Genomic DNA, 22,333 nt, shown 5'->3' on the forward strand with positions numbered 1-22,333 from the left:
TTTAGCTTAGAACCAAATTTCCTAAAAATTGTCCGGGGAGGCACCGGGGGCCCGGAACTGTGTGGGAACAGGTCCCAGGCCACTCCAGATCATCTTTAGCAGCTAGGGGGCGCCCTCTTGCTTTGTGGGAGTCTTGGGGAAGCTGCCAAGCCTGCAACTCAGTCTCAGAACTAGTTAACCAAGCCAACCTGACACTTGGTGGGCAGAGAACTGGACTTGCCATGCTTAACTGGAGAAGCTCCCAGATGCATTTAGCAACCCAGATCGATTTTCAGCTTGTAGGAGCCTATTTAAAGACCTGCACACACACACACACACACACTTATGATCACACACACTCACACAGTGCATACACACACACCCACATACATTGGGGAGGTGCTGCCGAATCACACACCTATTGAAGAAGAAGCTAGGAGGGAGGTGCTGCCGAATTTTCATCTCAAGAAGCTCGATTAGATCAGAAAATCGAGAAGATTACCAGCTCTTAATCACGGTAACGACAGTTTAATTAATGCCATCTGAAAATCCCTTTTCCCACCATCAAATTTTCTCGTACATTATGTCTATTCCTAGCCGAAAATCTCTATGACTATTCTCTAAATTCTCCTTATTCGTACTCTATTATGTAATCATCATTCCATAGCTGAATTATCAGCCATTCTTCACTCTCGATTAATGATTAGAGCAGAATTATCAGAATCTTCTCTCTCTAGATAGCATAGTAATTAATCGGTAAGCTAGTATTTGTGCAGATTTAAGAGAATCACTATTGTAATCACTCATTAACATTGCAGCTTAATTGAATTCATTTTTTTCTTATGCATTAAGACGTAATTAAGGAGAAGTTAATCCGTCATTAAGTCTCTAAGAATTGGTTTTTCCTCACACATATGCATAGGGTAAATCTGCATCATCTAATTGCTAGGAAATAGTCTAATCATACTTAATCCAATTCTCTGGTAATTCCAATAATGAGATCCTAATTATTCTTGATCATGCAAGCCGAATAATTATCTTAGAGCCGGTTCCCATAGGATTATGTGCCATCCTTAATGATTGCTTATGAAAGAAATCTAGACTCTCATATAGGAGGAATTAATTGATGTCACTAATCTACCCATTGGACTGTTATGATGCTTGTGAACATTAGCTCTTTCTCCAAGCTAATCATTTAAAGTAGTGAGAAATGGCCCCGGTTAAGAGGACACGCTTCGGTGGTGCCCATGATCGCGAAGCAGGAACGAGCAATGTCAACGGAAAGGGAAAGGCTCCCTTGGCTGAGCAAATACGGCCATCTCACGGGCCATCGATGAAGAAGTGGAAGAGGTAGATCATATTTTTTCTCAAGTTGTTTAAATTAACATTGCATACGCTAGTTAGGAATGCTCATATCCCCAAACATGTTGGAGAAATCCGACGGAAACCTCGGCATTGAAATCATTATACATTAAGTTCTAAAGTAGGAAGGTAATGTTTGATGGGTATGCTGTTTGCAAGAGGAAAGAATGTTTGCTAGGAAAAATTTAGCTCGGCATGTTCATTTTATTTCCAATGTTGAATCAGTCCTCGTTAAGGGCTCTTGAATCCACGACTTGCTTTCTATGCGGTGGATACCCACGACTTGCTTTCTATGCGGTGGGAACCCACGTCTTGCTTTCTATGCGGTGGGAGTGTCCATGACGTGCTTTCTATGCGGTGGACATATCTAGTTGTATGGGCAGCTAGGCGACAACGGGAGGAGTGAACTCTCGCTAGAGGGGGGATGTTGTACCTCCAGAACATTGGAATTTTTATGAATAAGTTTGAGTATAATTTTTACTAGAATTCTGTCTTGGTGTTGTTTGCAATACTGGTTGAAGGGCTGTTTTAACGAACCATGTGATTCGGAATTAAACAAGGAATATTTATGTTGAACAACCTTTGTAGTAGTAATTAGGTCACACGATGAAGTGCGAGTGTGGGGGCTTGGCTCAGGTTGCCAATGCCTACGAGATGGGTGGTCCCGATTGGTCGGGAACTCTCTGTCCCCATAGTGCTTACTCGATATTAGTAACGCTCATTGGCCCTAGAGCGGGGAATTCTCGAGAGTACGTGCCTCTGAAACATGGGGAAAAAGGCACTCGAGGTTTCTCTCCTCTTGGAAGGTGGGTCTTAGGATCGTTAGATAGTTAAGTACGCTGTCCCTGCGAGGTGGAGCTAGATCTCGTTGCTAGTAGGCTCGAACTCGACTCACTTTGTGATGAGAGATCGTCCGCTAGTGAACCCTGAACCTTTTTGTTTACTTCCGCTATAGATCTAGTGGCCACCAGGTTTACCATCAGATCCGTTGTTTGATACGACGAGGTGGGGACCTCACACCTGGTATCAGAGCCTAGGTTAGGCTAGGAAAATAAAGTCGTATTGTTTGAACATTTAAAAGGAACTGAAAGTATATAGGTAGTTGATCCGAATTCCTTGCATTGGTGTTGCAGGAAGACCCCGTGCTCGAATATCGGAAGTTCCAAGTGTTTGAGCTTATTTATGAGCAAGCTCGAAGATCCCCTGTTTACCACTTCAGGCGAGATGTCATGGAGATACTGTTGAAGGCTTATACGCCACACTCCACTCGCATTGATAAAGGATGGGAACTTGATTAGACATTTCCAGAAGGGGTTTACTACATCAACGCTCGGAAGCTAGGATGCCTGGCTACCGACTTGAAGAAGATACGTTGGGGAGAAGAGTTGAGAGTGATAGAGATATTCTACTTGGTGCCCACACGATTGGATCAGACTGTTTCGGGAAACTCCAACCAAACCATCAACGACTGGCTCTTGGAGAAGGTCACCAATGTGATCCCAGCAAACCGAGTCAAAACCTTTGGATTACTGAAAGCGGAACTCCGGCCCGATATCTTAGTTTATAATCCCCTCAAGAATGTGTATAAGAACTATTACACGAATGAAGTAGTGCATCATGTCAATACCATTTCCTAGGCGTATGTTATACGCAAATCCATTAAGCCATGTAATAAGCGGTCATCAGTCATTCTAAACCTTGAGGGGTTTCGATTGTAATAAATTTCCATCAATAAAGTGCTTTTTGCTTTTTGTCTCTGAATCTCTGTCTCTTGATAAAGTGGAATTTTGAATTTTATTAAAGTTTCGTGTCTCTTGAAATTCAAGTAATGGTAGCAAGAATTTCGTATAACCCATGTAGGTACCGTCTATTGCTCTGTACTCGGCAGCGCAAGAGAAGAAGCTCCTCCTTAAGCAAGCCCAACCTCCGATCTTTAAGGGCGAGGGGGCAAATGTGGAGAGAGATGCGGAAGTATGGATGGAAGCCATGGACGATTACTTTGAAGTTGCGGGAACCCAACCCGTAAATCAGACCATGCTTGCGATGTTCCGCCTGACTGGCGATGCCAAGATATGGTGGAAGCAACATTGCAGGGACATGGATATTAAGGGATCTTCCCAGTCCTGGGAAGACATCAAAGCTGCAATAATGGGACGTTATTTACCGCCTGCCTATAGGACCTTGAGAATGAATGAATTCTTTTCACTTCGGCAGCTGAATTCAACGGTTGAAGAATACTATGCAAAGTTTGTCACTCTTCGGAGATATGCTCCTAAGATGACCTTGGAACAACAGGTGGCAAGGTTCTGTCAAGGACTAATCGATCCCTTGAACACTCGACTGGAGGCTCTCAGGCCGTCAACGCTACAGGATGCCTTGTTGAGGGCTAAACCTCTAGCTCTCGAAGTACAAAAGGCTAATCAGAACAGGAGGAATCGTTGGTCAAAGAGGGCAAGGAACACTGCTGGGGACAACAGACCAGCCAACCAAACCTATAACCAGCGCCCTATTGTGGCTACCACTACAACCATGGAGTTCCCTGATGTCCGATGCTATGGTTGCGGCGAGCATGGACACTACAGATCAAATTGCCCCAGGAACATTCATGCAACCAACGCCAATGCCATACCCTTGAATACCCGTGGGCGTGGCCAAGCTAATGGAAGAGGAGGACGCGGAAGAATGAACAGAGGTCGAGGGCGTGGAGCTACCGCCAGAGTGAATGCCGCAGTAGTTCAACCAACTGTGGGTGACGAAGCAGTGGAGAGAGCAACCCTGCATGCTGCAATTGACAATCCCAATGGTTGCGAGCAATACGCAGTCATTCATACGCCAGGATCTCTCAGAGGTGAACAAGTTAACTTCCTTATAGATTGTGGCAGTACTCTTTCATTTCTTTCACCCAGATGCATGAGAAAGCTTAAGCTAGATAAGTATCCGTCAAGTAAACTAGTTGTCGAGTTAGCAAACGGCAAGGAGGTAGTATCTCAACACTCTTCAGGCAAAATTGACTTTGATTTAGGGGGACACCCAACTTCTGCCCAATTTCGAACCCTACCCTTAGGATTCTTTGATGGGATATTAGGGATGGACTGGCTAAAGCAAAATAGGGCCCACATACATTGTGCACAAGGGAATTTTACCTTTACAGATAACTTGGGTAATGAAGCCTTAATTCAGGGGGAAAATGGGAGACCTAAGGCTACTCTAGTTAAGGCCAGCAGACTTTTGAAGGGACTAAGGAAGGGTCAGCAAATATATGCAGTTAAACTCAATAAGGTGGATCAATCAGATACCTCACTTTGACCAGACTGGCTGAGGGAGTATGATGACGTATTCCCCGAGGACCTTACAAATCTTCCACCACACAGAGAGGTAGATCATGAGATTGAGACTATCCCTGGGTGTGAACCTATCTCAAAAAGACCTTATAAAATGTCACTTCCGGAGGCCATCGAACTCAAAGAACAACTTAGGCAACTCATTGAGCAAGGATTCATTCGACCCAGTACTTCTCCTTGGGGTGCTCCAGTTCTTTTCCAAAAGAAGAAGGATGGGACCTTAAGGCTATGCATAGACTATCGCGGACTGAACCAGGTAACTGTCAAGAACAAGTATCCAATTCCAAGGATTGACAAACTTTTGGACAGACTCCACGGCGCCAAAATATTTACAAAGATTGATCTGAGGTCAGGATATTACCAAATCAGGATCAAGGAATCAGATATTCCGAAGACAGCTTTCAATACTAGGTATGGGCACTACGAATTCACAGTAATGTCTTTTGGTCTAACAAATGCTCCTGCAAGCTTCAACCGACTTATGCAGGATATTTTTAAACCTTACGTGGACGACTTTGTCTTGGTTTTCTTTGATGACATTCTAGTCTATTCTAAGAATGAAGCAGATCACAAGGAACATGTTCGCAAAGTACTTGATCTCCTTCGAGAACACCGGCTTTATGCTAAGGAGAGCAAGTGCACTTTTTGCTCACCAAAGGTCAACTATCTTGGATTTGTCATTTCGGCTGAAGGGATTTCAGTGGACCCAGACAAAGTCAAGGACATCGTTGACTGGCCTCAACCATCCACTGTCAGCGAAGTAAGGGGATTTCTTGGAATAACGGGATGGTACAGGATTTTGTCAAGGATTATGAACGTATTGCTGCACCTTTGACGGGACTCCTGAAGAAAGGAATGAGGATCGATTGGAAGACCGAGCACGAGTCTAGCTTTGCTAAGCTAAAAGAGTTCTTGGTCTCAGCTCCTATTTTAAAGCTTTCAGACTTCAGTAAAGAATTTGAAGTAGCGACAGACGCTAGCAAATTCGCTCTAGGTGGAGTTCTTACTCAAGAAGGAAGACCGGTGGCATATACTTCGCGAAAGCTGAGAGATCGTGAGAAGAATTATCCCACTCATGATCTGGAACTTTTAGCAGTTATACATGCACTGAAGTTATGGAGACATTATCTTCTTGGACGCAAATTTCAGTTGATTACAGACCACAAGAGTTTAAAGTGGATTTTTACTCAACCCATTCTCAATATGCGACAACGGCGATGGATAGAGCTATTACAGGAATATGACCTTGACATAAAGTATAGACCAGGGAAGGAAAACGCAGTTGCAGATGGTCTTAGCCGAAAATCGTTTCTCGGAGCTATCTCTATTCCAAATAACCCTATCTGGGATAGAATCAAAGGAACATCCCTCGAAGATCCAGAGTACCAACGTATGGCTTCATTAGTCCAGCAGAATAAGATGCCTGAAGCGAAAGATTACTCTCTTATGGGAGGATGTCTTTACTACAGGCATAGACTCTGTGTACCCAGAGACCCAGCTTTAAAGAAGGCCATTCTATATGAAGCACACGATAGCCCTACATCTGGACACCCAGGCTATGCTAAAACTCTTCACGCCGTCAGAAGAAGTTATTTCTGGTCTGGAATGAAAGGAGACATACTTCGCTATGTGAGACAATGTCTTTCTTGTCAACGGATAAAAGCCGAAAGGATCAAATTACCAGGGCAACTTCAACCTCTTGACATACCCCAGATGAAGTGGGAATGCATCAGTATGGATTTTGTTACAGGGTTACCTTCTACAGGAGGTTATGATTCTGTTTTCGTGGTTGTTGATATGCTCACAAAAGTGGCTCATCTAATACCCGTAAAGACAACCTTTACTGCTTCAGATATTAGTCGGGTATTCATCAAGGAGATTTTTAGGTTACATGGTCTACCCAAACGTATCGTCAGCGATAGAGATGCCAAGTTTACATCAAAATTTTGGACCTCTCTTTTCCAATCTATTGGGTCACAATTAGCCTTCAGCACAGCATATCATCCGCAGACTGATGGGCAAACCGAAAGAGTTAATCAAGTCATCGAGGACATTCTCAGAGCCTATTGTTCGCAAGAACCAAAGAAGTGGTTACAATATCTACCTCTGGTAGAATATGCTTATAACTCTTCCGAACACAGAAGCATTGGAATGTCACCTTTCAAAGCTCTTTATGGACAGGACTGTTTAGCACCATTGAACTTTTCAGATCCAACCATCAGAGTAGAAGCCTCTAGAAAGATGTTAGAAGATATGGAAGCCCAGACTAGAGCCATTCGCCAGGACATTCAGGCAGCTCAGGATAGACAGAAGCACTATGTAGATAAGAATCGTTCGGAAAGGACTTTCAAAGAAGGGGATAAAGTTTTTCTGCGAGTCCGACCTAAGAAAAGCAACTTATCGCTAGGCAGATATAAGAAGCTTAGCCCAAGGTACTGTGGACCATTCGAGATCATTAAGGTTGTAAGTGACCAAGCCTACAAGCTAAAGTTACCTGCAAACTTGAAGGTTCATGATGTATTCCATGTCAGCTTACTCAAACCCTATATTCCCAACCCTGATCAATTCTTGGACTCAGATCAGATAGTCATGCCAGCACAAGGAGTTCTCGAGCTCCAACCTGACTATGTACTTGAAACAAGAGAAAGGAAATTACGCAACAGAACTATCACAGAACATCTGGTAAAGTGGAAGGATTACCCTGAAGAAGATGCAACTTGGGAAGACGAATCGACTCTCTTAAAAGATTACCCAAACTCATTCTTGAGATGAGGACATCTCAAATTTTTCACGTTGGGGAGGTTGTAAGGTCTCTGACCCGATCACAAGAGCACCCTTGTACCACGAAATGAATACAATGGAATAAGTTACTATTTTTAGCAGTTTTTCAGATTCTGTCAGTGCCATGATGTTTAGAATGTTATAAAGCTTAAAAATGTGAATTAAAATAATTTTTGTGAAAAATTTCCAAAAATAGTAAGTTTTTGGTCACCCGACCCGTCCAGTCTTGACCGTCTCGAAAATCTGCACCCGTACCCCGAATTTGAAAAAAATGCATTTTCAGACCCCGGGGGCTGCTAAATATGGCAGGTACTCGGGCCAGTACGCCTTAGTTAGAGCTTCGTATAGCAATTTACGGCATCAAAATCCGATTCGTATGACCCGTTTTAGCTTAGAACCAAATTTCCTAAAAATTGTCCGGGGAGGCACCGGGGGCCCGGAACTGTGTGGGAACAGGTCCCAGGCCACTCCAGATCATCTTTAGCAGCTAGGGGGAGCCCTCTTGCTTTGTGGGAGTCTTGGGGAAGCTGCCAAGCCTGCAACTCAGTCTCAGAACTAGTTAACCAAGCCAACCTGACACTTGGTGGGCAGAGAACTGGACTTGCCATGCTTAACTGGAGAAGCTCCCAGATGCATTTAGCAACCCAGATCGATTTTCAGCTTGTAGGAGCCTATTTAAAGACCTGCACACACACACACACACACACTTATGATCACACACACTCACACAGTGCATACACACACACCCACATACATTGGGGAGGTGCTGCCGAATCACACACCTATTGAAGAAGAAGCTAGGAGGGAGGTGCTGCCGAATTTTCATCTCAAGAAGCTCGATTAGATCAGAAAATCGAGAAGATTACCAGCTCTTAATCACGGTAACGACAGTTTAATTAATGCCATCTGAAAATCCCTTTTCCCACCATCAAATTTTCTCGTACATTATGTCTATTCCTAGCCGAAAATCTCTATGACTATTCTCTAAATTCTCCTTATTCGTACTCTATTATGTAATCATCATTCCATAGCTGAATTATCAGCCATTCTTCACTCTCGATTAATGATTAGAGCAGAATTATCAGAATCTTCTCTCTCTAGATAGCATAGTAATTAATCGGTAAGCTAGTATTTGTGCAGATTTAAGAGAATCACTATTGTAATCACTCATTAACATTGCAGCTTAATTGAATTCATTTTTTTCTTATGCATTAAGACGTAATTAAGGAGAAATTAATCCGTCATTAAGTCTCTAAGAATTGGTTTTTCCTCACACATATGCATAGGGTAAATCTGCGTCATCTAATTGCTAGGAAATAGTCTAATCATACTTAATCCAATTCTCTGGTAATTCCAATAATGAGATCCTAATTATTCTTGATCATGCAAGCCGAATAATTATCTTAGAGCCGGTTTCCATAGGATTATGTGCCATCCTTAATGATTGCTTATGAAAGAAATCTAGACTCTCATATAGGAGGAATTAATTGATGTCACTAATCTACCCATTGGACTGTTATGATGCTTGTGAACCTTAGCTCTTTCTCCAAACTAATCATTTAAAGTAGTGAGAAATGGCCCCGGTTAAGAGGACACGCTTCGGTGGTGCCCATGATCGCGAAGCAGGAACGAGCAATGTCAACGGAAAGGGAAAGGCTCCCTTGGATGAGCAAATACCGGCCATCTCACTGGCCATCGATGAAGAAGTGGAAGAGGTAGATCATATTTTTTCTCAAGTTGTTTAAATTAACATTGCATACGCTAGTTAGGAATGCTCATATCCCCAAACATGTTGGAGAAATCCGACGGAAACCTCGGCATTGAAATCATTATACATTAAGTTCTAAAGTAGGAAGGTAATGTTTGATGGGTATGCTGTTTGCAAGAGGAAAGAATGTTTGCTAGGAAAAATTTAGCTCGGCATGTTCATTTTATTTCCAATGTTGAATCAGTCCTAACCCCCCTACTGTTCACAGGGGGTAGAGTTCCTCGTTAAGGGCTCTTGAATCCACGACTTGCTTTCTATGCGGTGGATACCCACGACTTGCTTTCTATGCGGTGGGAACCCACGTCTTGCTTTCTATGCGGTGGGAGTGTCCATGACGTGCTTTCTATGCGGTGGACATACCTAGTTGTATGGGCAGCTAGGCGACAACGGGAGGAGTGAACTCTCGCTGGAGGGGGGATGTTGTACCTCCAGAACATTGGAATTTTTATGAATAAGTTTGAGTATAATTTTTACTAGAATTCTGTCTTGGTGTTGTTTGCAATACTGGTTGAAGGGCTGTTTTAACGAACCATGTGATTCGGAATTAAACAAGGAATATTTATGTTGAACAAACTTTGTAGTAGTAATTAGGTCACACGATGAAGTGTGAGTGTGGGGGTGGAAAGTGGGGGCTTGGCTCAGGTTGCCAATGCCTACGAGATGGGTGGTCCCGATTGGTCGGGAACTCTCTATCCCCATAGTGCTTACTCGATATTAGTAACGCTCATTGGCCCTAGAGCGGGGAATTCTCGAGAGTACGTGCCTCTGAAACATGGGGAAAAAGGCACTCGAGGTTTCTCTCCTCTTGGAAGGTGGGTCTTAGGATCGTTAGATAGTTAAGTACGCTGTCCCTGCGAGGTGGAGCTAGATCTCGTTGCTAGTAGGCTCGAACTCGACTCACTTTGTGATGAGAGATCGTCCGCTAGTGAACCCTGAACCTTTTTGTTTGCTTCCACTATAGATCTAGTGGCCATCAGGTTTACCATCAGATCCGTTGTTTGATACGACGGGGTGGGGACCTCACAGATACCAAGCCCATATTAATGTGGAGATCTGCTCAACTGTCACTACCGTGAAATATCTTTATAAGTATGTCTACAAGGGACATGATCGAGCCACTATTGTTCTTCAAGATTGTGAAGGAGCTACTGATGATATCAAGAGTTATCTCAATGCACGTTATGTTTCTGCATCTGAGGCTATGTGGAGAGTATTTGGCTTCGACATGTATAGTGAAAGGCCAGCTATTCAACGATTGCAAGTACACCTTCCATTGCAGAATATGGTTACATTTCAAGATGGTGATGATGTATCACATTTGCTGGATAATGAGAAAAATAAAAAAACTACCTTGACAAAATGGTTTGTTGCAAATCAAAACTATCCAGAAGCAAATAGCTTCACATATACTGACTTTCCAAATGGTTGGGTATGGAATAAAAGTCGAAAGGCATGGTCTCCACGACAACATGGTGTTTCTATTGGAAGAATGTATAATATTGTCCCTATTGCTAGTGAGGTTTATTACCTACGAATGCTTCTCAATATTTGCAAAAGATGTAAGTCTTTTGAAGACTTGTGGGTGTATGATGGTCACATTTATGATACATACAAGGAGGCATGTATAGCTAGAGGATTATTGCAAGATGATGAAGAATGGTCACTTTGCCTCCAAGAGGCATCTTTTTTTCAAAATGGAATGCAGTTGAGACAACTATTTGCAATCATATTAGTCTTTTGTGAGCCACTTCATCTGGCTGCTCTTTGGGATAGGTTTTGTACCGAATTTTGTGAGGACTATTTTTATGCCCTAAGGATGTGAATTTCATATGCAAGCGTGCGATTTGATGTGGAAAAAAATCAAGTTTTGCTTCATATAGAATGCTTTTTGCAACAACATGGCAAGAGGCTTTGTGATTATATGTTGCTTGCAATAGACTCAACAATGGTATCCTTAAGTGAAAATGGTGTTATGGCTGAAGAGACCATGTTCAACGTTGATGAACAGTGTAATATAGCAGATTGTATGGAGACTTCCTTAAATGAGGATCAAAGAGATGCTTACCACCAAGTGCTACAAGCTGTTGACACACATTCAGGGAAGGTATTTTTCCTAGATGGTCCCGGTGGCTCAGGAAAAACTTACTTATATAATGCACTTCTTTCACGAGTGTGAGGAAGTTGTAGAGTTTCTCTTGCATGTGCATCCTCGCGTATTGCAGCTTTGCTTTTGAGTAATGGAAGAACTGCTCATTCTAGGTTTAAGATACCTTTAGAGCTTCACTCTGAAGCAACTTGCAATATAAAGGTAAATAGTCAACTTGCAGAACTTCTAAGGAATGCAGCTTTACTTATATGGGATGAAGCTCCCATGACACATCGCTATGAATTTTGAAGCAGTGGACAGAACTTTAAGAGATATTATGCAGCAAGATACTTTGATTGGTGAAAAAGTCATTTTGCTTGGAGACGACTTTCGACAAATACTACCTGTTGTACCAAAAGGTAGTCGTACAGACATTGTAAATGCTTCATTGTGTCATTTTCATATGGAAATATACAAAGATATTGAGGCTTACCAGAAATATGCGTATACTTGATTGCGGTTCAAATTCACTTCAACAAAGTTTTTTCCGTTGGGTGCTTGATAATGGCAATGGGGTTATGGATGATGGACAAGACTTAGACAGAGTCAAAATACCTTCACACATGATGCTTCCAAGAAATAGTTTGGCAGATCTTCTAAGCTTTATATATGGAGATTTGTGTCATGTGCAAGATCATGCAACTTTTTTCAGAGATAGAGCAATACTTGCTCCGCGGAATAAAGACGTGGATTTAATTAATGACTATGCATTGCAAAGAATACATGGAGATTGCAAAGAGTATCTGAGTGCAAATTCAATTTGTATGTCAGAGAAAAACACACATTTGTACACAATTGAATATCTAAATATCCTTACTCTTGGTTGTGGTTTTCCACCTCATGCTTTAGTCTTGAAATAAAATGCTCCTATCATGCTGCTGCAAAATTTGGATCCAAGACGTGGATTATGCAACGGAACCAGTTTGATATGCAAGAAATTTCATCATAAGGTAATTGAGGCAGAGATAGTTACAAGATTGAATATTGGAGAGAGAGTTTTTCTTCCAAGGATTGAATTTATTATTGGAAACTATCAGGAGCTTCCATTTCAAATGAAGCGTCGTCAGTTTCCAATCAGGCTGGCTTTTGGGATGACTATCAACAAAGCACAAGGGCAAACACTTGGAATTCTTGGTCTATATCTTGCATCATCGATCTTCTCTCATGGAAAGTTGTATGTTGCAATGTCACGTGTACGAAGTGTAGCTTCTATGAGGAGTATTGTTGTAAATATTGAAAACACTCAAGCGGAGTGTTACTACACTCCAAACATTGTATTCAAGGAAGTATAACTAGCGAGCTCATAACAATAAGTTCAAATTGACATTGTGGCTCTCACTTAAAGTCAGACACACTTGATGTTAAATTTTATTCATATCTCTTAGATCAAAGCATTGCCCATAGATGGATCCTCGACGCAGTGCCTCCTATGTAGTCTGAATTCATTCGAGGTATTTATCTTCTTTTTTGAATTAGTTTATTAACTTGACCTATTATTTTCTTGAGAAGATTGGCTTATACATTGACTTACTTTGTTGAAGATCCACCGCAATGGAGGAGAAGAGTTCCTACTATGTTTTTGGTGATCTTATTTGATACACCTCATATTATATTGTAAGAGTTTTTATTTTTTATATATGGTATATTAGTAGTTTTAAGCTTTTATTGCTCTATATAATTCATGGATGCCTTTGCAGAGATCACTCCCATCGAGGTTTTATCATCGTAGGTGTTTATGAAATTCTATACTTAGGTAGAAATATGTCTATGGAAGTGCTTGGATACTACCATGTTGCCTTTTCTTCGGACCACGAGCATCGTCAAATTCAAGTTAATATTTGGTTTGTGAGTGACGAGAGGCCAGTCAATGCACAACAGGTGGGGGTTGCTGGAGACCGCACTACACCATATCGATTGAGGTTATTTACTCAAGTTGAAACACCACCCCGTATCTTGCAAAATGTATACAACATAGATCCTTGGACTTATAGAATCCCTAATGTGGTCTCTCAAAGGCTACACTTTGAATAATTGTTTTGTATTTTCTCTTTGTGAAGTTGTGAAATTTCAAAGTGTTTTGAATTGCTTTCATTCCTCTCTCTCTCTCTCTCTCTCTCTCTCTCTCTCTCTCTCTCTCTCTCTCTCTCTCTCTCTCTCTCAAATCCTTCACTAAAACAAAAGAAAGAAGGACATGGTTCTCTATGGCATGATCGTCAAAGTCTTCTTTATTCTATTTCATCTTTGTTCTTCTTAAACTTCCAAATTTGTGTTGTTAGAGCAGATAAAGAATGGCACGATACATCATGGTTTTGTACACCCTCAATGATGTACCTACTTATATTAGAGGTATGTAAATGTAAAATCTTATCTTTGTTACTTAATTTTACCATGAATGAGAACTTTGTGGCCTTTATTTTATATGTTTACACGTGTTACATTTTTTCTAGATCCTCCATTGTGGAGGGGTCCTGCACATGCTGAGGATATTGTTCATATTATCGAGGATTTTGAGATCCTTCGGTGCGTATAGCTTGAACTTCAATCCATATGACGTTAAATGTGTTGTTACTTTTTATGTCTGAATGGTTGGTTGTTATTTTCATTGCAGGCTTCAATATTATTGCAGACATTCTGTCTTGGCATTATATGAAGCACAATATTTTAGAAGTGTTGTAGGTTATTATCACATAGAGTTTGATATAGATGATATGTGAATCACTATACGAGAGTTAGGTATGCAACAACCTTTCACCCACTGTTCATACGATCCCTATGGAGTGAATGAATGGATGTTTAGAATCTATTCTTTGGGTGAATCATCTCGACGCCTCGATCGCAGTGTTCAACGTTGGAAAGGGGGAAACGAGAAAACCACCAGCACACTCAGTGAATGCCTCTGTATAGCCCAATGATTTCATAGCACCCCTATCCCCTATTTAACATATACACAGAGACCCAATCTGCTAACAATTGTTGTCTAGGCCCGAACTTGAACATCACTGACCGTCCATACCCAACCACCCAGCATGCAAGCATGGAGTTACTCCTTAATTCTTCATAGTATCTTATACTATAGGTAAGTTATCCAATATGTGTCAACATATACGAATGCTTCCACCACCACTAGCACACCCACAATTCCTTATACAAGCTTGCTCTTGTGATACACTACTCACATAAGAAATACACCCACAAACCTTCACTCAGAGAGAGGAAAAATGGAGAGAATAGAGTGGGTAACAATCACAACAAAAAATTCTTCAAAATATTCAAAAAGAAGGTGTACAATGATGGAACCTCCATTCCTCCTCTTCACATCGGTTGGTCACTTCACTTATGGCCACCCTTACCCCTTGCCTGCAGCCCCTCGATGGCTATTGTAAAGCCCCCCTGTCCAGAAGGTTGGCGGCCTTGCTCGACATCTCCTTACAGCTCGTAGATCTCATGGGACTTGGACTTCCATGGCAAGTTGTCCCCTCAACAAGTAGATCTCCTCCCCTCCTCAACAATGCCCTGCGACACTAGCTCCTCCCCTCTTCCTCACCTTGGCAGCCTCCAAGTACTTAGGGCTTCAAAACTCTCTTGTTGAAGGTTGCATCCTTGCACACTAGCTCCTCAAGACCATGAAGCACCCTCTCTATAATGATCTTGCAAACCTCAGCAACCGCTTAAAAAACTCCTCCACCTTCTGCGACACCGAGGGACACCCTCCTCTTGTGCTATCCAATAATCTGTAGGTCCGAGCCACCCCCGACTGGCAGCCTCCACCTTGAGCACGCAGCCTCAACCTCTCTGAAGCTGGCCTCTATGGCTAGGGAACCTGCCTTCAGCCCCCGAGGGAACTCGCCCTCCTTCAAGTACTGACCCTGCTGGCCACCCCCTATCGCTTGCACCTCCGTGGATACTGTAAAGCTCCCCCTTCTGGGACTTGGCCTGTGGCAGCCTTCTTCTGTCTGGATCATCCTCCGCCCACTGCAGCCCCCTCTTGTATTCAACTGGCGGGCTCTTGCAACTGGGCCCACTCCCCCCCTGCAATGGCGCAGCAGCACTGCTTTTTTTCTTGCCTTTTGCACCTGATGAGTCCACATCACCCAGCCGATGGTGGCCCTTTGCCTCCCCCCTTCCCTCCATGCCTCACTCTCACCCAGACTCCTCTCCTTCCACCTGCACTAGCGCCATCCCTCATGCAGCGCTATCCCTTTTTTTCCCCAAGTTAAACTTCACCTTTAAAAAGTTTGGGGTTGGCCTCCTTTCACATGCACTGCATGGACCCGATCAACGAACTACCCTTCACGCGTATACTTGACCGCATATGCCAAGAAAATTCAATTAGTTCGCCTTAGCATCATCAAAACAAAGCTTTGAGGCTTCATGGCCGTCAAGAAACAAGGATCGCTCCACAAGAATTGACCCCTGGTGACGAGATCTTCGCCTAGAGAGGTGGTGACCGATAGGACCATTGACTAGCCTGTGCCACCATAACTCTCAATTGGCCGATGTGCTCTCCGACCACCGATTGAGTTAGAAAATAATCTTTGACCTACTAAACGTCACATATGGCATACATATCTCAATGGAACTGGCTCAAATCTGCATCTGGTATCCGCCAAAGCATTCTCCGATCACTCTACTTGATGTCATGCACCTGATGCTGGCGTTTTCATGAGCTGACCATCTTCAGTTGTACCAACGTGTCGGACCTTGGATCTTGAGAGTTCCAAGTAGAGTGTGTCGTAGGCTCAGCTTCTCTAGATGATTGAACACTTTGATCCATTGTCTATGCATGCTAAGTACCATATTTTTTTAGTTATTGTTGGCTTATTGAAGTGGGTTTTTATCTACTAGATAGGTTAATGAGAGAGAGAGAGAGAGAGAGAGAGAGAGAGAGAGAGAGAGAGAGAGAGAGAGAGAGAGAATTTGCGAATTGCTAATGTAGGTTAAACATGGGTCATGATGTATTGGTTATTCTCCCAATACATATAAGGATGTCAATTATATATTTGAAAGTTAAGGAAGAGTACATTTGTCAAGGATATGGTACATGGTGTTGGTGGCATCATTGGCTGTATTCATATGCTGATGGGTCCTATGGAATTTGTGGACGGTTAAGCATTTCACTATGCAAAGAGTCACAAATATTGAGCAAAATAAAATTGATGAGAGTCCTACAAGAACTACATATGGTTGATATTTGATATGTCAATGTTTGTGGTTGTGATATTCAGTTGCGAAAGATATATCACAATCACAAATCTTACATTTCGGATGAAGAGTTTGAAATTTGAAATTAATTGTGAAGTTTATCAATAGGGTATATTGGAGTGATCCTCAACCGTCCAATTATAGAGTAGAATATGAGTCGTTGTAAACAAAAAAATTGGAATGTTGTAAAGACTTTGACCTAATGAACCTCTTGACACTTTTTGGCATGACAATTAGTAATTAAAGTGTTCGTATTGCGCTTATACTTTTTTAAAGTGTTTAAGTGGCCATGTTGATCATCTATCTCTCTCTCTCTCTCTCTCATTTTAAGCTTTGAGTACTAATGTTGTCTTCTTTTCTTGCACCCAATTAAATGGCCCACAAAATTGTGAATATTTTTCCAAGTGTAAAAAAAATTATTGTTGATGCCTTTGAAGAAAATTTGTTACCTGCTGAACGGGGATGGCAATGGACATGGGAAGTGATTGAGAAAAACTACATTGTTTGGGGGTCATATGTAGATGAAGAGTTAGACACGATTTACATCAAGTTGCTTGATCCCTATTTCTTTTCCAACATTAGGTTCATGCTCTTAAAGCAAGAGCTTGGGTTAAGTCATCATTACAAGATTTACTTGAGCTGGTTCAAAAAATAGATTTAAGATAAGTTTGTAGAGCTCCAGCTCAATATCTTGATCCTGTTGAAATAACACGACTAAGAGTGCTATATAGATATGTTCCTGAGCCTTTTTGGCAATAATGTAAACTATTTTTTAATGTAATGTGCTTTAGTCATTTGCTTTTATGTAATCTCTCTCATGTGCTTTTTATGTAATCTCTCTCTCTCTCTCTCTCTCTCTCTCTCTCTCTCTCTCTCTCTCTCTCTCTCTCTCTCTCTCTCTCTCTGTGCGCAAAAGGGGCTAAATGTACCAGGAGTAGTTTAAAGGGGCCAAAGACAGAAAGTGTCGATCGTGTGTGTGTCATGGAGAGATGTATAAAGATGCACACATACACAAACAGAGGGCTTTGGAGCAATCATGAACAAAGCAAATAAACAGTGTAGCACAGGTTATCTCCCACATGTGTGTGTGTTCCAGTAACAATATAACATATACACCAAATAATTCTTTCAAGTTCCAAAAGACACTAGAAACTATGTCAATGAAAAGGTGGAATAATTCCCATTCATAGTACCGAATAGTCTTTATAAACAAGTACAAGAGAATCAAGAGCTTGAAGATATATAAGTCCGCCATCTTCAAGCCAAGTAACTTTGAAAACCATAGTTGAGAAGGTAACCCTCAGCTACACCCATGGAAACAACACAACATATAGTTAGCATTGGCAACATATGCAGGTGATGCATGGGTATCCCACATGTTATTGATGTCACCCAACTAGATTGTTTTCAAAGACAAATAATAAGAAAGGTAAAGCTAACCATAACATATATTTAGAGATGGTTTCATTTACAAGGGGTTGAAGGGAAACCATGTGGAGCCCCTTTTGCTTTGCAAGCTCTCATGAGATAAGGCCATAGACGAGTTTTATGAAGCAACTTATCCTTGAAGTAGGCCACATATACCTGTTTCTTAACTTCATAGAATTTGGCATTGATTGCTGCTATTTTTTTTGGGGTCAGTGACAGTGCTGATACGTGCATTTAATCTATACTTTGGAGTCACCTCTAACATAAAGAGATGTTAGTAAGTAAGTCCTACACCTTCCTAGATGGAGTCAAAAACCACATGTAAGGTAGTAAGTATGAGTTCTTAATCCCCTTAATCATAACACATATAGGTGGGATATTCTAGAATCCCCTAGTTGTTCCAAAAGCCAAGGGAATGTGCCACCAAGGCCCATAAAATTGATGCAATAAGCAACCATATACTACCTCATGAGCAGCCCTAAGCTAACCATTTACAACCATATCTACCATATTCCACAACCCTTCATAACCATATTCGGCCACAATCAATCTTAACCCTATTCACAACCAACCATTCATAATCATATTCGGCCACAATCAATCTTAACCCTATTCGCAACCAACCATTCATAACCATATTCGGCCAATTGAGCAACTTTGCCAAAGATCTGTACACACAACACTCAAATGATATAGACGTATATGAGCAAGAAAGGTAAGATCAATTAAAAACCCTAGAGGCACATCATCTCAGTAGAATAACTGCAGTAGCAACCCCAATAGAATATACCAGGCCGCTTTTCTTACACCCCACAAGTAAGTTAATCCTACCATATAGGGTCATTCACCAAGTAGTAAAAAAACTTTTATCATTACTCTTCAACTAAAAAAGAAATTCGAGGCAACCATTATCTAGTATTGATGGACGGTACAACCTTTTAATGTTTTTTTCATATACATGGCTATGATAGGTCTGTAGATATGTATTGACAGAGATCCCTAAACTCGAAAGGGAATTGCAAAACCAATGCTGTAGACACCAAAAGGGTGCTCATATACATGCTTATGATAAGTCATTCATAAATTCAAAGCATCTCCTAAACTCAAAAGACGAGTAAAAAAACTAGTTCCGTAGATACCAAAGGTCAGTGGAAGCTGCCAACCATATTCATATTCCGACTTAGTATAGCCAAGGCATCGACTATTACTATATCAACAGGTGAATCACAACACATCCAAATAGTTCGGACAGGGGTTAATTTTATTTGCGAGTTAATCAATTCGTGTTTTTTTGCTACAGGTGATGCTTTTTCGAGTTTATAGAAGCATGGATTCCACTCATATGTATGCTCTCTAAGGTGGCGTTGTGGTATGTTAAATAAGTACCGAGGGAAGGAGAGAGAAGAAGGATTAGACGGAGAGAGAAAAACATACATGTGAAATAGAGATAGGATCGGGGTGTGAGAGTACCGACAACGAGAGAGAGAGAGAGAGAGAGAGAGAGAGAGAGAGAGAGAGAGAGAGAGTGGGAGATGAGGGGGAGAGAGGAAAGATAGGTTCAAAATGAAAAAAGTCCGGCTCAAGTTTGGGCAAGAAGGTTCTCAAGCCGGTTCAAATTATTTCATTTAGTATCTTGGTATAGAATTGTTTATGTGTTGGTTTAATTTATATATTTTATAAATATCCCACATTTTAATTGAGATGAAAGTGGAGTTTTGTTGTGAAGAAGTAGGTTGTGTGCACGTTTTCTGCTCACGTGTGTGTGTGTGTGTGTGTGTGTGTGTGTGTGTGTGAGAGAGAGAGAGAGAGAGAGAGAGAGAGAGAGAGAGAGAGAGAGAGAGAGAGAGAGAGAGAGAGAGAGAGAGTTTGCCTGTTCATATGCATGTGAAAAGGCTCCAAAGCCGGGTCCACAAATAATGTTTTCCGAGCCCTTAGAGAGGCAGTTAGTGGTGGTTACTCATTGCACTATTATATGCCTATAGTATTCATAGAAGAATAATAATCATTGTGTTTTCCGAGCCCTTAGAGAGGCAGTTAGTGTTGTCTACTCATTGCACTTTTAGATGCTTATAAATCTTATAGGGGAATAATAATCGTAGTGACAAATCATGCATATTTTATTGCACACCCCACTTTAAAAGTTAGTGGTGGAGTAGTAGACGATTATAATATTCATATTGACAAATCATGCATATATTATTGCACGCTCCAATTTAGCAGTTAGCATATGCTGCGTGGGACCCCTCATGTCACTAACACATGCCACTCTTCCATCACTATCAATGCTTTTTGAGAGCATGGTGCTTTAGCCTATATAAATGTTACAAGGCAAGCACCATATGCTGCACAAGTGAATTGGAGGTGCTAATCAAGAGAGATTTTTTCATTTTCCCTGTACTTATACAATGCCTATAGGATATGCAACTACTAGTAATGAGGTAGTTGCAAAAATCCATGAAGAGCTTCACAAACTCCCCCCCAATGCACCCCTTGAAGAAAAGAAGACGTTTACACAGAGAGAGCGTGACACAAACAAGGCGATCCGGATGTTCAACCACCTTAATCGCGCTCGCAACACCGGAGACCAGGAACTCAATGATGGCTTTGAGACAATGCGAGAAGCTCTGGGCAAGTGGGAGACATGGGGGTACATAGATAGCTCTCGAAGGGCCGCTTTACAGGCGGAGATTGACCATTTGCTTGTCTGCAAACGCACAATCAACCTGGTTGACATCTCTGGCTCTAATGTGGTTGAAGATTGAGGCAAGATTTAAATAATTATGCACGAAATAATATAGTTAAATAAATATGCACTAGCACATGATAAATTGTACTAGTGTGATGCAAGTTGTACTGTGTGTGTGTGTGTGCAGGTTTGATTCCCTACCTAATCATGTAAACAACATATTTTAATTATATGATGCTTATTTTAACTATATGATGGTGTTCCACTCTTCAATGCCTTGGCGAGAATAATTCATATGTCTCTGTCTGACTTATTATTATTGAAGTAGCTGTGATACTTTTAATCGGCCTGGTCTACTAACACATCATCAAGATCTGTCATAATTTAGGGTATTGTTGATATCTTGTAGCTAAACTGAACCGTCAAATGTAACTATAAGCTGTTTGAAAGCCAAATGTAAAGAAAATCTATGTGAGTTTTTTATATAATGCAAGAAAAAGATGAGCATGTCTTTAGTATTTACCCTACTTTTAGTAGAATATACTTTCTTGTCCATGTAGGTGTTGTTGCAAACAAGGATGAATGCCTAATAAGCCAATTTGAAACTAGGAATCTAAAAAATATTGATGGTTATACTTGTTTGGGCGAAGACCTCAAAGTAATGATACACGCATAGACTCTTGCATATAAAATAGTAATTAAGAACACTTTACTGAGTTGAAGAACTGCATACGTACATAAACACACACATATAAATAACTATATATATTGTATAAACAAGTACTTAAAAACACTTTACCGAGTTGAAGATCTCCTTACGTACATAAACACACACATATAAATAAATAAATAAAAAGATATTATATATATATATATAATATAAATATTATATATAAAACTATATATATTCTTAAACCGACAGTGTAAAGAAATACTGACAAGAAAATGAAATTTTGACAGCATAACAAGGTGAAAAATAAAAATAAAACCATTCCATACTTGCTTCTGTGAAAGCTTGCCTAACTTTTGTTAAGCTTTCCTATTCTATACTTGCTTCCGTGAAGCTTACCTAACTTTTGTGTATACATGAAACCATGATTATGTTTCTAAACATGAACAAAAAGCATGATTATATTCACAAGCAATCAAAATTTCGACAGCATAACGGCGCGAACATACAAACAAAAAAATTTCCCATTCCATACTTGCTTCCGTGAAGCTTGACTAACTTTTCTGTATACGTGAAATCATGATTATGTTTTCAAACATGAACAAAAAGCATGATTATATTGATAAGCAATCAAAATTTCGGCAGCATAACGGTATGAAAATTCAAACTAAAAAAATTCCCATTCCATACTTGCTTCCGTGCAGCAGGGAATGCTCACGGGAAGAAGAAATTACATAAGCAAAAAAGCATATGTTGGTATATTACTTTGGTAAATCCAAAGCTAACTCAACAAACTTCTATCTAGTATAATAAATATGAAATCATGGCTGAATTGATAAGGACGATCAACACCAACAACATGTCTTCAGTAATACCAAAAAAGGGGCACCCAAACACCATGGTCACACGTCGTTCCATAAAAATCACAAACTAGAAAAAATGATAGATAATACCAATGTTGATGTCAATC

The sequence above is a fragment of the Adiantum capillus-veneris genome, chromosome 24, assembly GCF_014529385.1.
Source record: "Adiantum capillus-veneris isolate H3 chromosome 24, ASM1452938v2, whole genome shotgun sequence".
NCBI classification, from domain to species: Eukaryota; Viridiplantae; Streptophyta; class Polypodiopsida; order Polypodiales; family Pteridaceae; genus Adiantum; species Adiantum capillus-veneris.